Consider the following 14,857-nt stretch of genomic DNA (forward strand, 5'->3'; position numbering starts at 1 on the left):
TAAATTTCTAGCTTCCAAATATGAGACAGAACATGGGTCCTTTGTGTGTCTGGCTCTGACTTTGTTCACTTAATAAATTTTTAGATCTATCCATTTCTTTGCAAATAATGTAACAGTCTTAAAAATGGATAGGTGCAATCCAATTGTGTATATGTGCCACACTTTCTCCAACCATCACTCCGCCAAAGGGCATCTGGGCTGTTTCCGTAACTTGGCTACGGTGAATTGTGCAGCAGTGAACATGCTTGTGAAAGTGACTTTACTGTAACCTTTCGGAAGAATTCATCACTACCTTTATGGGAGCAATCCCCTAGCCAGTTTTCCAGAATAAGCACATCCCTCCTTTCATCTTCATCACAATGTATTGCAAGTCCTCAAAAACACACTTCTCCCTACAGGTCTCAATAAGCTAAAACCACATTGTGCCCATATTCTTTCAATACTTTTTTTTCATAATTGTACATATAATTCAGTGAGAACCTTCTATATACTTTCCTAATATGGGAATGAGGGACATGACAAAGTAAAAGTAAGAAATATTCAAGTTAATTAGCTATTATCATGTTTAAAATCATTTTCACCTTTAATTCATAGCCTCACATAACATTATTTTATTCTTTATTTGATTACTTCATCTAACCCGTAAATTATAACAGGTGAGTTAAAAGCAAAGGCAAAAAGTGTTGTTTGATTTTGACACTCATGTGTGAGGTTGCACAATATGGGCTAATAGATGGATTGGAATTAATACCTCTTATCCATTTTGTTAACGTAGAGATGGTTTTCCCAAACTGATTCTCGCAATTCGTATTCCATTAAACATCAAGAAACATGTGATAATTTCCTTTGTTTTGATCCTTATTAACTTTTGTTTCCATTTTATTTTATAATGGATAATTTCATAAATCTACTGTAGATACAAAAATATGTTAAAATATTTCTATCCCTATGCATTGATATATACATACACACATATATTACACAGGTTATAATGATAATGTACAACTTCAGTAACTGTACAATTTACTAAATTATGAAAACTATCGACAGCTCATGCCTGGCATCCTGGTTACTCGGGGGGCTGTGATCTGACAATCATGGTTTGAAGCCATCCGGGCAAGAATGTCTAGTATCCTATTATCACCAAACAACCAACAGAAAATCAGAATTGGAACTGTGGCTCAAAGTAGTAGAGTGGTAGTCTTGAGAGAAAAATCTCAGGGATATCATCCAGGCTCTTAGTTCAAGAAGTACAATCTACCTAAAAAAATCTATTTAATTTACACCTGTGTAAGTAAAGTATTTCCATCACCCAAATGTACAACCATGCTCATTTGCAAGGTAACTCTGTTTTCTCTGAAGTACCATAAAACATTTTCACTTAAGTTGAAAGTATTGCACCATGGGTTCATTCTATCTCTCTCATGCATTTTTCCACTCAAATACTCAAATATTTCAATTATTCCAATTATTTAAAATCATAGCTTTTTACATAATACCCAAATATTAGAGTTTGAATTGAGTGTCTTGTGTCCCCTAAATGGGTGTTCTTACCACTTTGTCATGTCCCCAGCCCTAAATCATCCTGATTATTTTTCAGATACTTGTGTATGATCTTGGGCTCAGTCCATGTTATATTATTCTTCCTGGAATTTAGAATAACAGGTACATGGCATTGTGTACAGATATTTCTGTCCAGTCTGGGCTTTAACCTCTATCCTCACAAGAGTAGACTCCCATGTAGTCAGGATTTTCATAAGCTTGTCATAGCTGATGTTTTTTTGAAAAATCTTTGCATTTCCTGAAAGTTCATGAGTACTGAATTAATTTGTTTTCTTGGGTTGTTTTGTTTCATTTGAATATATATGTTGAGTTGTTCCTACTTTTCCTTTTGTTTCTTTCAAAAAAGTTCTTACCTAAAGTGCTGAGAAACCAATTCTTATTTTTCACGATAGTCAATGTGAATATGATTTGTTCCAAAGCAATTTCAGTAATATTTAAACACCTTCATACCTATGGATGGTATATAAATGATAAGTGCTGTGAAGAGTCTTTTTATTTTTACAGCAGTCTTTGTTATACACAGACAGATCATGAAATATATGAAGATAATAAAACTACAGATACTAGCAAGGAGAAGAAAAACCTATTATTAATTGTTTGACAGAAGCTTCCCTTCTAGTGAAAGAAATATGTTGCTTGATGCAGGATTTCACAAAATTATATTGCTTGGAGGGAGCTAAACAATAATCTAATTCTACAGAATTGAGGGAGAAGAATCAAATTCCTGAATAGTTTACATTTGGGTCAAATAAAAGCATGCTTCCAAAAAGATAGTTGAGTTTAGAGAAACACGATGAGTTGTATATAAATAGGTGCTTAGTTGATTTTGTTAATTTGTAAACTAAGACAGGGAAATAGAGTACAGCAAGGTAAAAAAAGAACTTCGCATTGAAATACTCATGTGTGTGTGTGTGTGTGTGTATGTGTGTGTACACATGCATTTGTGTACACACATGCCCATGTGCAAGTGCTCATTCATTCATTCATCATGCTTAAGCTTCTGTGACCAAGGATAGAGGTTTACCACTTGAGCCATTGTTCTACTTTTGGTTTTTCAGAGATAATCACATGTATTTTCATGATTGGACTGGCTTTGAATAGTGGTCTTCATATCTCAGCCTCCAGAGTAGCTAGCTAAGCTTATTCAGCTTCCAAGTAGCTAGTTAAAATTAGGCCTGTCCTCTACGCTTCACTGCTCTTTTATTCTTGTCCTGAGGTGTTCACATGCCTAAGTCATATATATGTCTAATTGCTTTAAGAAATACTCTTACTGCTTGGCACCAGGGGCTCCCATCTGAACTCTTAACTACTGAGGAAGCTTGAGAACAGAACCCAGGCCAAAAGATTAGTAGAAATTTTTCTCAATCTATAGCTGGGTGCATTGGATCATTTGCACCCTCCTGCACTATCTATAGGTTGAGGTTGGAAGGACTGCAGAATCCAGGCCAGCCAAGGTAGGAATCTAGACAAGTTGGTGTGCAACTCTTATGCCATTGATAATGGGGAGGCTAAAAAGACAGATCAGGTTCATGTTCTTGTGGAAAGGGAACCCCTATCCTAAAATTAATCACTGATATGACACCAGTCTAACAAAAACAATACCCCAAGATGAACACAATTTCCCACAACCAAAATAAGTATATACTTAAACATCCAAAAACTTAGTACAATCTGCTCTTTACTCTAATATCAGCTTCATCTAATTATCATATGATGAATAGTTTCTTCATTAAAGTTATTATATATTTAAAAAGACCTAGAAAATTCTTTCTCACTTATTCAGTGCAAACAAATGGCAAATTGCCTCATTTCTTACATATTTGACTACCACTATAAATTCATCTTATGATTATTATTAGTAATAAATATTCTGATTTATTACTTTACTTTGTAACAGTTTTTAAACTTTTGGCTTCTCTGCTGAATTTGAACTATTTAAATAGTATCATCAAATTATATTACTTGGGTACTTAGGCCAGTTTTTTAAAAGTTTTTAACCAATGGTTTCTAGTAATTCTGGTTTGTTTGTTTTTTTTTTTTGGTGGGGGGTCTGGTCGTGGGACCTGAACTCTGGGCCTGGGCGCTGTTCCTCAAGGCTAGTTCAAAGCTAGCACTCCACCACTTGAGCCACAGTGCAATTTCCGGCTTTTTTTTCCTGTTTATGTGATGTTGAGGAAACGAACTCAGGGCCTCAAGAATGCAAGGCAAGAGCTCTACCAATGAGTCACCTTCCTAGCTCTCTACGAATTCTTAATTGGTATATTATTTAGTTTATTTTTAATTTCAATTTAATTTTATTGTAAAGGTAATGTACAGAGGGGATACAGTTACATAAATAAGGTAATGAGTACATTTATTATGGAAAGAACATTGTTATCTTTTCCATTGATTTTTTTGCACACTCAAAAAAAAAACTACTGATACTTTTCCTGTCGCTATTGTCCAATGGGTACTTTTCTTTCTTTGTTAATGCATTTTTTATTATAAAACTGATATACAGAGGGCTTACAGTTACTTAAGTTACTTCATTTAATTTTCTAAATTTCAAATTTTGAACTTAATTATTTTCGTTTCTTTAGGCCAATTCTTTTTTCAGAGTTGTAGGATTAGTTAATTTAGTTTTGCATAATTTTAACACATGTAAATTATTCAGGCATATATTTTGCTTTCAAAATAGTTAACATGTGAATATTTAAAAATTATTTTCTTAAATTTTATATGGTTGGTGAATTTAAATATATTTATTTTCTTATAGTTCTAAACATATTTGTCCAAGTAACAAATACTGTATTTTCAAGAATCACATACTTTATTAAAAAGGCTTCATTACATGGTCACTTTTTGGAAATATTTATACTTGAATTAAAAAAAAAAAAACTGTTTGAGCTTGGCATAGTGATTTGTGGTTTCCATTTTTTAACTATGGTGGGAAGTGTAAATAAGGTTTGTAATTCAGGAGAGACTGGGAAACTATGAGAACTTATCATAAAATTTCCAGAGTGAAATGATTAGAGATATAGCCATCCCTAGCAAGATATAGAGCACCTGGTTATCATATTCTAAATCTTGAGTTAAAACACCAGTAACATCAATCTTTTGTCAAAATAAAAGGATACATATTTCAAAATGTTTATTATTTAAAACTTGTTTGAAAATTTCACATGTCTTTTATATCTTAATTTTCAATTTACTTAATCTATAAGAATCCAATTATCTTATGAATATTTTATTTCTACTAAACTTTTAAATAGTATGAGCAATATTATGATTTTATATATTAAAGTACTTTTATTGTTTGTGATAATTTCCTCTGTTTAATATGATAATAACAATATTCCAAATATGTGTGTGTGGTGTGTGTGTGTGTGTGTTTATGTGGGTTTTTTCTGTGTGTACTTTGTAATGCTTGGGAGATCACACAATTGCTTCACATATGTTAGGCCAATGTTTTACCACTGAACTATACTGTCTAGTTGTAATACAAATTGTATTTAAGTTATGACTTTTAAATTTTCATTGCTAGTATGCTTTTTCAAAATTATATATGATAAAATGTGATCCATCTTCTATCCACTTTAGCAATTGTTATTGATATTCTTTCTCTTATTTCTTTTAAAATTAATTATATTCCTATTGCAAATTTTTTACATTGTAACAGCTCTATACAATGCTTTATTTTCTATTTTATTTTTCCCATGTTATCGGACTTTCAGTCCAAACTATCAGGTGGATTAAAAACAAACTAGATTCAGGACAGTTTATTTTTCTCCTTCTCTTCTCTGAAGTCTTTCTGTTTTTGAAACAATACCAATGACATACAGCTCCTATGTGGTCCACCATTCTTCCCCTCCCCTCTCTTCTGCAGTACAGCTCAAGTAGTTATCATTCAACTTTATTATGCTATAATGTTATCTAAATCTTAACTCATTCCTAAATTAATTTTAGTTGCTTTGAGCAATCTCTAAAGACATTTTTCTATACATAATATCAGGGGTTTTTGTTTTCACAAGTTGGGAAATATGAGTGACTATCAAACATCTAGATATCTCTGTAGAATATTGGTTCACCAGCTCAATAATCTCGTATGTAAATTCAAGGAATACAAGTCAGTCAGAGAAATCTTGTAAAATGGTGTAGCTTGAGCCTTCATACTAGCTTTGAATCATATTACCATGTTTAGTGAAGATAACATAGTTCTACTATAAGAACAGACACATAGAAGAAGGTAACAGATTTGTCAAAAATAAATTCTTAGTTTTATGGTCCACAGATTTTGAAAAGGATGCTATGACTTTATGAAATAAAAACAGAATCTTAAATGGTTGTATTGGCACTATTGCCTCTCTAGATTTAAAGAATGATCTTAGACTACTACCTCAATCCTTTGTTTGTTTGTTTGTATCCCGGTCATGGGGTTTGAACTCTGGGCATGGGCGCTGTCCCTGTGCTCTTCAGCTCAAGGTGAGCACTCTACCTCTTTGAGCAACAGCAAAACTTCCGGTTTTCTAGTGGTTTATTGGAGATAAGAATCTCATGGACTTTCCTGCCAGGGCTGGCTTTAAACCACGATCCTCAGATCTCAGCCTCCTGCGTAGCTAGGACTACAGGCGTGAGCCACCGGCACTTGGCCTACCTCAATCCTTATAAAGAATGATTATCAAACTAAATGTAAGATGTAAAAACCTATAAAACATAAATGTAAAAATTCATGACATTGGATCAGTAAGGTTTCTAAAAATTTGACATGGAAAACATTAGTTGCTAAAGAAAAGCAAGAACTTGATTATATCAAGTGATAACCTTTCATAATTCAAAGGCCACTAAAACAGAAATGAAACCATATAAAACAGATAGAGGGCACATATTTGTTAATGCTACAATGATTCTGAAACTTAAGTATTTTTATATCTTCTAATTCTATATAAATTTTTTCCTGAATATGATATTTCTTTAAATAACATATTGAAATTAATAGTCAATAGGAGGAGCATATGAAATAAGCTACTCTTTGGTGTGTAAGAAATAATAAAATGAAAACTCACTAGTATGACCATAATATAAAAAGAGGATGCAAAATATAGTAATGCATTTGTGAAGAAATTGATATATTTCTCATAGTGATCGATTTGTATAATACTGCAATCATTTTAGCAAACAAGTTTTGAAGTCTTCAAAAGGTGAAAGAGAATTGTATAGGATCCAGGCATTACACTTCTATGAATGTATTAAACAGAAGTAAAAAACTTTTTTGGACAGAGAATGTAGTTTATTGACAGTGAAATTCAATAATATGCGTGAGACCCTGGAAATAATCCCCAAAAACAAATTTTGAAAAGACATACTATAGAGGATGTATGCTGGACAAATTCCTGTAACTGAATTTTACATCTATTTTAATTTTAATGTCTGTTCTAAAATTTATAGCATTTCTATTTGAAGATGCAAGTTTGTGAAAATTAGGCTTTGAAAACCTATGAAGGTACAATTTACTTCCAAAGCACTAAAATGTATATAATAAAAAGAGATAATATATTGTAAGTGAATTGCATGTCAGGAAAAAAAAACTATTGTTAATACTTCTTCACACAAAATGCAGAATAGCTAAAAAGATGTTTTTGGTGTTGGCGAAAAACTCTTTGTAAACTACTGCATTTAAAACAAAGATGTGATTTCTGTTTATTTTGAGGGTATTTTGTCCGTTTGAGTTTATACAGAGATAACTCAATCCAAAAGTATATGTGATAACTGGACTACCTAGGAATTATGCATCACTTCTAAGTAATATTTTTATTATTTTTATTTTTTTATTGTGAAAATAATGTACAGAGGGGTTACAATTACATGGACAAGATAATGAGTACATTTCTTATCAAGCATTGTAGCCTCCTCCTTTGTTTCCCCTTCCCATCCCTTCCCTCCCTCCCCCCCTCCCCACACAATCCTCCCCGCTATCCCCCCACCAAAGTTGTAAATTCCTTTTTGACATAATGACTTGTACATCTCATTGTTGCAATGGGTCCACCTGTAGCCCTATTTTTTCCCCGATGCTGTCCCTTATTTGCAATATCTAGTATATGTCTGAGTCAAGCAGAAAAGGTCAGATAAGGTGATGTTAGGGAAATGAACCCTAAAATATGTATTCAAATGTTATTTTTTCTCTCATGCGATTGTTTCTAACACATTTATAAGATTATTTCTTTGTTCCTCCCTCCTCCACAGTATAGCCCCTGCTTTCACTGTATTTGATGTCAGTATAACTTGTGGAGGGGAAGGGGAAAAACTTCTAAGTAATTGAGAAACTTTTCTGGAAGGAAGTTTTAGCAAATGACAGAAGACCCAAATCTATGCATCTGCATTTTATGAAAGTCATATGTTACTTACTTAATTCAATTGCTTATCTCTACTTTGCTAGGAAAAACATATTCTTAAGATAAAAGCCAAAAGCAGTGAAAAGAACAAAATACAAAATAATCTTGATTTATTTGTGAGCAACAAATGAAATAAAACAATTCCACTTAAGGGACTCCAATATTAGTGTATGTGAAGATGTTCCTGAATGCCAATGTCCATTAAATTTTTGGAATTTTAATTTCTACTAACATATGAAAACTAGAACAAGAAAACAAATATAGACTTAGGGTGAACCAGTCTTGAAATCATTTTCTTAATCTTTTTGAAATTACAAAAGAATTGATATTCCTTTGCTTTGGAAATCATTTAAAAATATTTATCACTTATGATAATTCAAATACCAAGCAAGAGTAATTTTATATAATGATGATAAATATCATTTTATTGCTATTGTAAAATAGAATGAAAAAAACAGTCCCAATATATTACCTATCTATCATTATTCTTAACTTCTAATCATTACCTAAATATCTTAAACAATCTAAATAGTCATGTCTTTAACATAGACGTAAATATTCTGGACTTTTTACTTAACATTTTCCAGGGGTATGTATTCATGTTTCTAAGAAATGTTCACAGTAGTTAAAAGAGGCCTTTGTGAAATTAATGTGATAAATTTTGTTGTTGTGGGTGTTGTTTCTAATGGTTAATTGGAGATAAGAATCTAACAAGTACTTTTCTGTCTGGGCTAGTTTAGAAAACAATTCTAAGATCTCAGCACCCTGAATAGCTCCTATTATAAGGGTCAGTTACAGGCACTTGGTTTCATGAAGTTTTTTTTTTTAATTTTAATTATATTTTAAGATGCTTGTTTCACTATAATGTATATCATTCTACACATAAATTTTTATGTATGTATATATTTCTGAGGAAAAATAATCTCTAAAAATGTACTATTGTATACATAACACTTATATATATAGAAGACAGATATATATATATATATATATATATATATATATATGCAGAGAGAGAGGGAGAGAGAGAGAAGCCAGACTCCCTCTAAAATATTTATGCTACTATTTTTGACCTTTTTCATTTGAAAGATATACAGTCTATTTTTCTAAAAGTTTCCTACAATAAAAAAGCTAATATTTTAATAGAAAGTAGAGTATATTACTTTCAAGAGAATTTTTGATATACACATGATATTGTAGTAACATTTACAGTATATTACTTGAAAAGGTTCTGCCCAAATTCTTAAATATTTGATTGTAGTTAGGGGATGAGGAAGTTAATTCATACTGATTAAGAATATACAATGCTTCAAAAAAATGTATTCCATAATTTGTTATAAGCACGTAGTCAAGCTATCTGATATGGTTTAGTTTTTTGTTTATTTGTTCAAAATTTCAATATGGAGGCATGCACAGTGGTAACATTAAAATTATTAATCAAAAGACAAATAATAATAAAATAATACACACATATCTGACGTTCAATAATTAGCACTTATAATGCTAATAATAATTTTGATGGAGAGGATGATGACCAGAGTGTAGCCTGATAATGACGATGTTGTGATTGAAAAGGAAAAAAAAACTTAAACATCTTTGAAGTTGGATTTCCCACATTGAATGCATAGTTATAAACAGCGTTGGACTACATACAATAAGAATAAAAGGAGGAGGGCTGGGAATTTGGCTCAGTGGCAGAGTGCTGGCCTTGCGTAAATGAGGCTCTGGGATTGATTCCTCACCACCACATAAGCAGAAAAAGAAAGAAGTGGCACTGTGGCTCAAGGGGTAGAATGCATTGAGCTGAAGAGCTGAGGAACAGTGCCAGGCCCAGAGTCCAGGCCCCATGACGAACCAAAATAAAAAACAAAAACAGAATAACAAGAGGAGAGTTTGAATATCAGGAAATACAATCAAATAAGCAGGTAGAGTCAGTAAAAACCCTAATGTTTTTCCAGCAGTCTTTCTAATGTATACTCACCTTTCTTGGTGGTATTATTTTCTTATAAATAAAATCGTTTATTTCCACATTTTGATGGACTAAGATGTAGGTTCCAACTTTGTGTGATTAGTTCAAATAACATTCTCATATGGATACCATTCAATAACCAATGTTTTACAATGATATATTAAGAGTATGTTCTTCATTACAGCTGTAAATACATGACACAATTTACATAATACTACTTATATATCTGCAGGTACCATAAAAGGACACAGGCTCTAGAGCCAGGATTTAAAATTTATTTTTATTTCAGCATGAAACTATTTCTGACTTTATACCAACAAACTGAATTTGACTCTTTCCTTATTTGAAAGCTAAGTTAGAAAATGTAAGGACTCTTCACATTTCTTTTTCCTTGCTCTAGAATTCAACAAATATATTCTTCAATATTTCTGGTAGATTACATCCATTTCCAGATGAGAAATGTAAGATCACCAGTCAATGTTGTGAGTAAATAATGATACTAGAATTTTTGTCTGAGTTCTTCACTCTGTGTGTTTACAAGGAGAGTCATTGCGTGATGGAGAGGACCAATATGAAAAGACTATGGGGAGAAATGCATACTTTGTAAACAGTTGTTTTAGGACTGAGTGACTGGTGATGAGTATTTGCAATAGGCTTGTGTCAGGGGCATAAAAAGGAGTACATAGAAATTACATTAGTGACAGAAACTGAGAAAATCTTGATCATTCATCTTATCTAATGGATGGAGGTAGGGTAAGAGGAAATCTAAAGTGTTTCCACATCTCTGTCTCCTAACTGTGTTAGTTACATTCTTGGTGATAAGGACTACAGGTGGAAAAAACTCTCTGCTAGTTCTAAGGTTTATGTTAAACAGATGCAAGTCTGTTTGAACATCATCAAAATATCCATGAACATGAATAGGAAAAATAATAATGAAATCAGGGACATTATTAAAGGGAAGAGTAAAAGGAAAGTTCTGACTAAAGTGTGAACAATGTGAGTACCAGTGTGGAGAAGATGGAGGCAATAGATAAATAAGGAAACAAAAAAGTAATAAACACAGATTTACAGAAGAAAAGGAAGGAAAGAATTTTCAAAAAGATATTGAAGGAAATCTACTGTTTGGATATGGAAAGTAAAAGGACATAGACAAGTTCAATAAAAATAGTGTTTTGGTGAAAGTCATATTGGTAAAATGTTGAGATATGAATGTGAAGACATAAATTCTGGATCCATTAATTCAACAGATCATGTTGATTCTAAATGTTGGGTATAAATGCTTTAATCCTGACTTTAGAAATATTATACAGATATAACTGTCATGAACTTTACTCATTGGTATTGTGTGAATATTTTTGAAAACTTTATTTAGCCAGGAGATTTTAGCTTGAACAGACAGGCCTAATTTGTCCTACAGTACCAATTAGTGACCCATCTACCCATATCTGTGGGATTTTATTGAAATATATTTAGATATATTTGGATATCTTATCAGCCTACTCATAAATGTAGGACAAGTAACACCAAGTATTAGGTTGAATATACAGCTTTACTGATGTGACAGAAGACTCCAGGAATTTATTCCTCTTTAGAATAGAAAATGCCTCAATAGCCATTGACACATCATAACTGCCATATACACTATTGAAATCTTATTCTTGTTAGGTAAATCTCCATGCTGAAATAACCCTGTCAACAAACCTGACAATAATTCTTATATGAAGGAAAATGTTCTTATAAACTTCAAGCTTTTATTGAATGGAAAAGTTCAGACATTACTCTCACCCCTAGGATTAAATTCCTAAAAAGATAAGACATTTTGTTTTAATGCCTTTCTTTCATTTTCTCACACACATTGTCAAGTAGTGAAGGATTCTGATTTAACAATAATACAATCGTGACTTGTATTAACACAACATCTAGGATCTAATGTTAATTCGGATACTTACTAAATAGCTCCAAATTTTGTGGATATATATATTTCTCCTGGGTAAACTAATGAACTCCAGGAAAATGTCCCTAAGAAGCCTTTCAATTCTAATATCACTGTTTGTCTCAAAATGCTTTAAATTCTACATCCTTTAATATGGGCATAGGGTTATATTGTGGAACTTTTCTCCTCAGAGAGTGAGTATTACCCTATTTCTTAACATGGACAAAGTACCTTCATTCATAGACTGGGCGTGTACAAACAAGGAGTGGTAGTTGAACAATGTTCTTAGCAATTTGTACAGATGAAATGGAAATAGAGCAACTATGAACTGAAAAGGAATGTGCAAAGAAGACAAAGGTACAAAGTAGAATGTGCCAAGAAAAGCTGAAGTATAATTTCAAATAATGTGCTCAGGTGTGAGGGTGTGTTCAAAGTACAGATTCAGACAATGTAGTTGGATATCTTGGGGGGAAACTGCTTTAACCTATTATGGGATAATTGTACAAGTAGAAGCCCCTAACTCTGACTCTAATCAGCCACAACATCATCAACTTAGGGACTGTTTTCCAAGTGCAAAGTGAGAAAATAGGGCTGAGCACAGTGTTCAAGTTGAAGCAATGGCAATCACATAACTTTTCTTATAACTGTTCATTTATTTTGGAGCATATAAGTAGGGAAAAGCCAAGTAAATATTTTGCATGTACCTAAATTAAGTGGGACGTATTATATTGGTCTCACTTTAACTTAGAAGTTATAGATTATGTCTTTTTATACTTTAACTTGGGACAATGATCTACTGTCAGTTATTTTCTTCTCTTACCCTTCTTTTGCCCTTCCACTTACATAACTATTATTTAAAGAGACATAATTGAGCTTGAATTTCTAAGTTCTTCAAAATTATCTGAACTACTTCATACTTCTGGCAGCCTCCTATATCTTTCTCAAGGGAAATATTTTGTCACTACCATTTTTATCCTACATGATATTGTATATCTTCCTGTCTAATTCAGTGCAATATATACCTTAGACTCATCCTATATCTCAACACTTGTACCACCATAAAATACTATCTTACTTAGAAATCATGATATTAGAATATCTAGTGAGGTGGCATCTGTCATTTTTTTTAATTTTATTTGTGAACATAATGTACAGAGGGGCTACAATTACATGGGCAGGATAATGCGTACATTTCTTACCCAGCATTGCAGCCTCCTCCTTTGTTTACCCTTCACCTCCCTTCCCAGCCTCCCCCCTCTCCCCCACCCAATCCTTCCCCCCGCTCCCCTCCACCGACATTGTAAAGCTCGTTTTTGACATGACAATTTGCATCTGTCATTTTTGAATGGTCTTAAGTGATACTTACATGCAATCATGTTTTAAAGCAATATGCCACTCAGTAAATGAACGAATTGACAAAATGTGGTTTATATATGTACAGAGTAAGTCTATGCTTCCAATTCATAAGGAAATGGAAAGACTTGGAAAAATCCTACTAAGAAAAATAAGCAAGACACAAAGAAACAGATTCCATGGTTTCCCTCATTTGTAATAACTATTAAATATCTAAGATAGTCCTAGCAGATGAGCAGAATGGCTCCATAGCTATGTATAAATGACCATATAAAATGATGCTGAGCAAAATAAACTGCTAGATATGGAAAGAGCGGTTTTTCTTTATGGTTGTTGTTTTTAAGGTACGATGTGATTTCTTTTTTTCTTTTGTGTTTTCCCCTTTGGTATGTCCAGTATTGTATTTTATTTCAGTATCCTGTATATTGTATATATATTTATCTTCATTTGGCAAGGGAAGAATAACAATAAAATGTCGAGACAAAGGACAAAAGCAAACCAATGCAATAGCAATACTCACAGGACAACATGTTGAAAATTTACATTACAACTTGTGAGGGGTATTGGGGTGAAGAAAAGTGTGAGAAAAATGAGGGAGGGGGTAAAAATTTTGACATGTCATGTATTCAATATCTTATAGTTACTGTAATCCCTTCTATATATCACCTTGACATTAAAATTAAGTTAAAAATAGCTACATAAAATATATTTTCACGGTATTTGTATAGCAAATATTATTCTATGTATATTACCTTTTAAAAAAATGAACATTTTGGCTGCTAATTTGAATTAGCTCTTTCTTTATCAGAGGGACATCAACTGTTATCAAACTATAAAATATTTTCAGAATATACTTGCCATTCTTTGGAAAAAACATTATTTTAGTATTGTCTCATACTAAAACAGAAAACAGTTCACATCTGTGGAAACTCCTAACTTTGAAAACTGACTAATTGTTAAGAGGACAGAATATATCTGTTCCTCAACATTCCTATGACTACTAACTACTCATTTTCAAATTCTGAAAATGCCATACCAGAGACATTCAAAATAGTACCTCTTTGCATTTTATTTAATTCTGCAATAGATGCATTTTTCAATGAGGCATTACATACTTAAAAGTCAGTGGGCGAAAGACTTAAAGAGAAACTTCTCTGAAGAAGAAAGAAGGATGGCCAATAGACACATGAAGAAATGTTCAACATCCCTAGCCATAAAAGAAATGCAAATCAAAACAACATTGAGATATCACCTCACTCCAGTTAGAACAGCAAAAATCAAGAACTCTAACAACAACAGATGCTGGAGGGGATGTGGACAGAAAGGAACCTTACTTCATTGTTGGTGGGAATGTAAACTTGTTCAACCACTTTGGAAAGCAGTATGGAGGTTCCTCAAAAGACTCCACATAGAGCTCCCCAATGACCCAGCAATCCCACTTTTGGGCATTTACCCAAATGATCACAAACAAGGCCACACTAAAGCTACCAGCACAACTATGTTTATTGCATCATTATTTACCATAGCTAAGACATGGAACCAACCCAGATGCCCCTCAGTAGATGAATGGATCAAGAAGATGTGGTATATATACACAATGGAATTCTATGCCTCCATCAGAAAGAATGACATTTCCCCATTTGTTAGGAAATGGAAAGGCTTGGAAAAAAT

The sequence above is a fragment of the Dipodomys spectabilis genome, unplaced genomic scaffold, assembly GCF_019054845.1.
Source record: "Dipodomys spectabilis isolate Male_0828 unplaced genomic scaffold, ASM1905484v1 ptg000010l, whole genome shotgun sequence".
NCBI lineage: Eukaryota > Metazoa > Chordata > Mammalia > Rodentia > Heteromyidae > Dipodomys > Dipodomys spectabilis.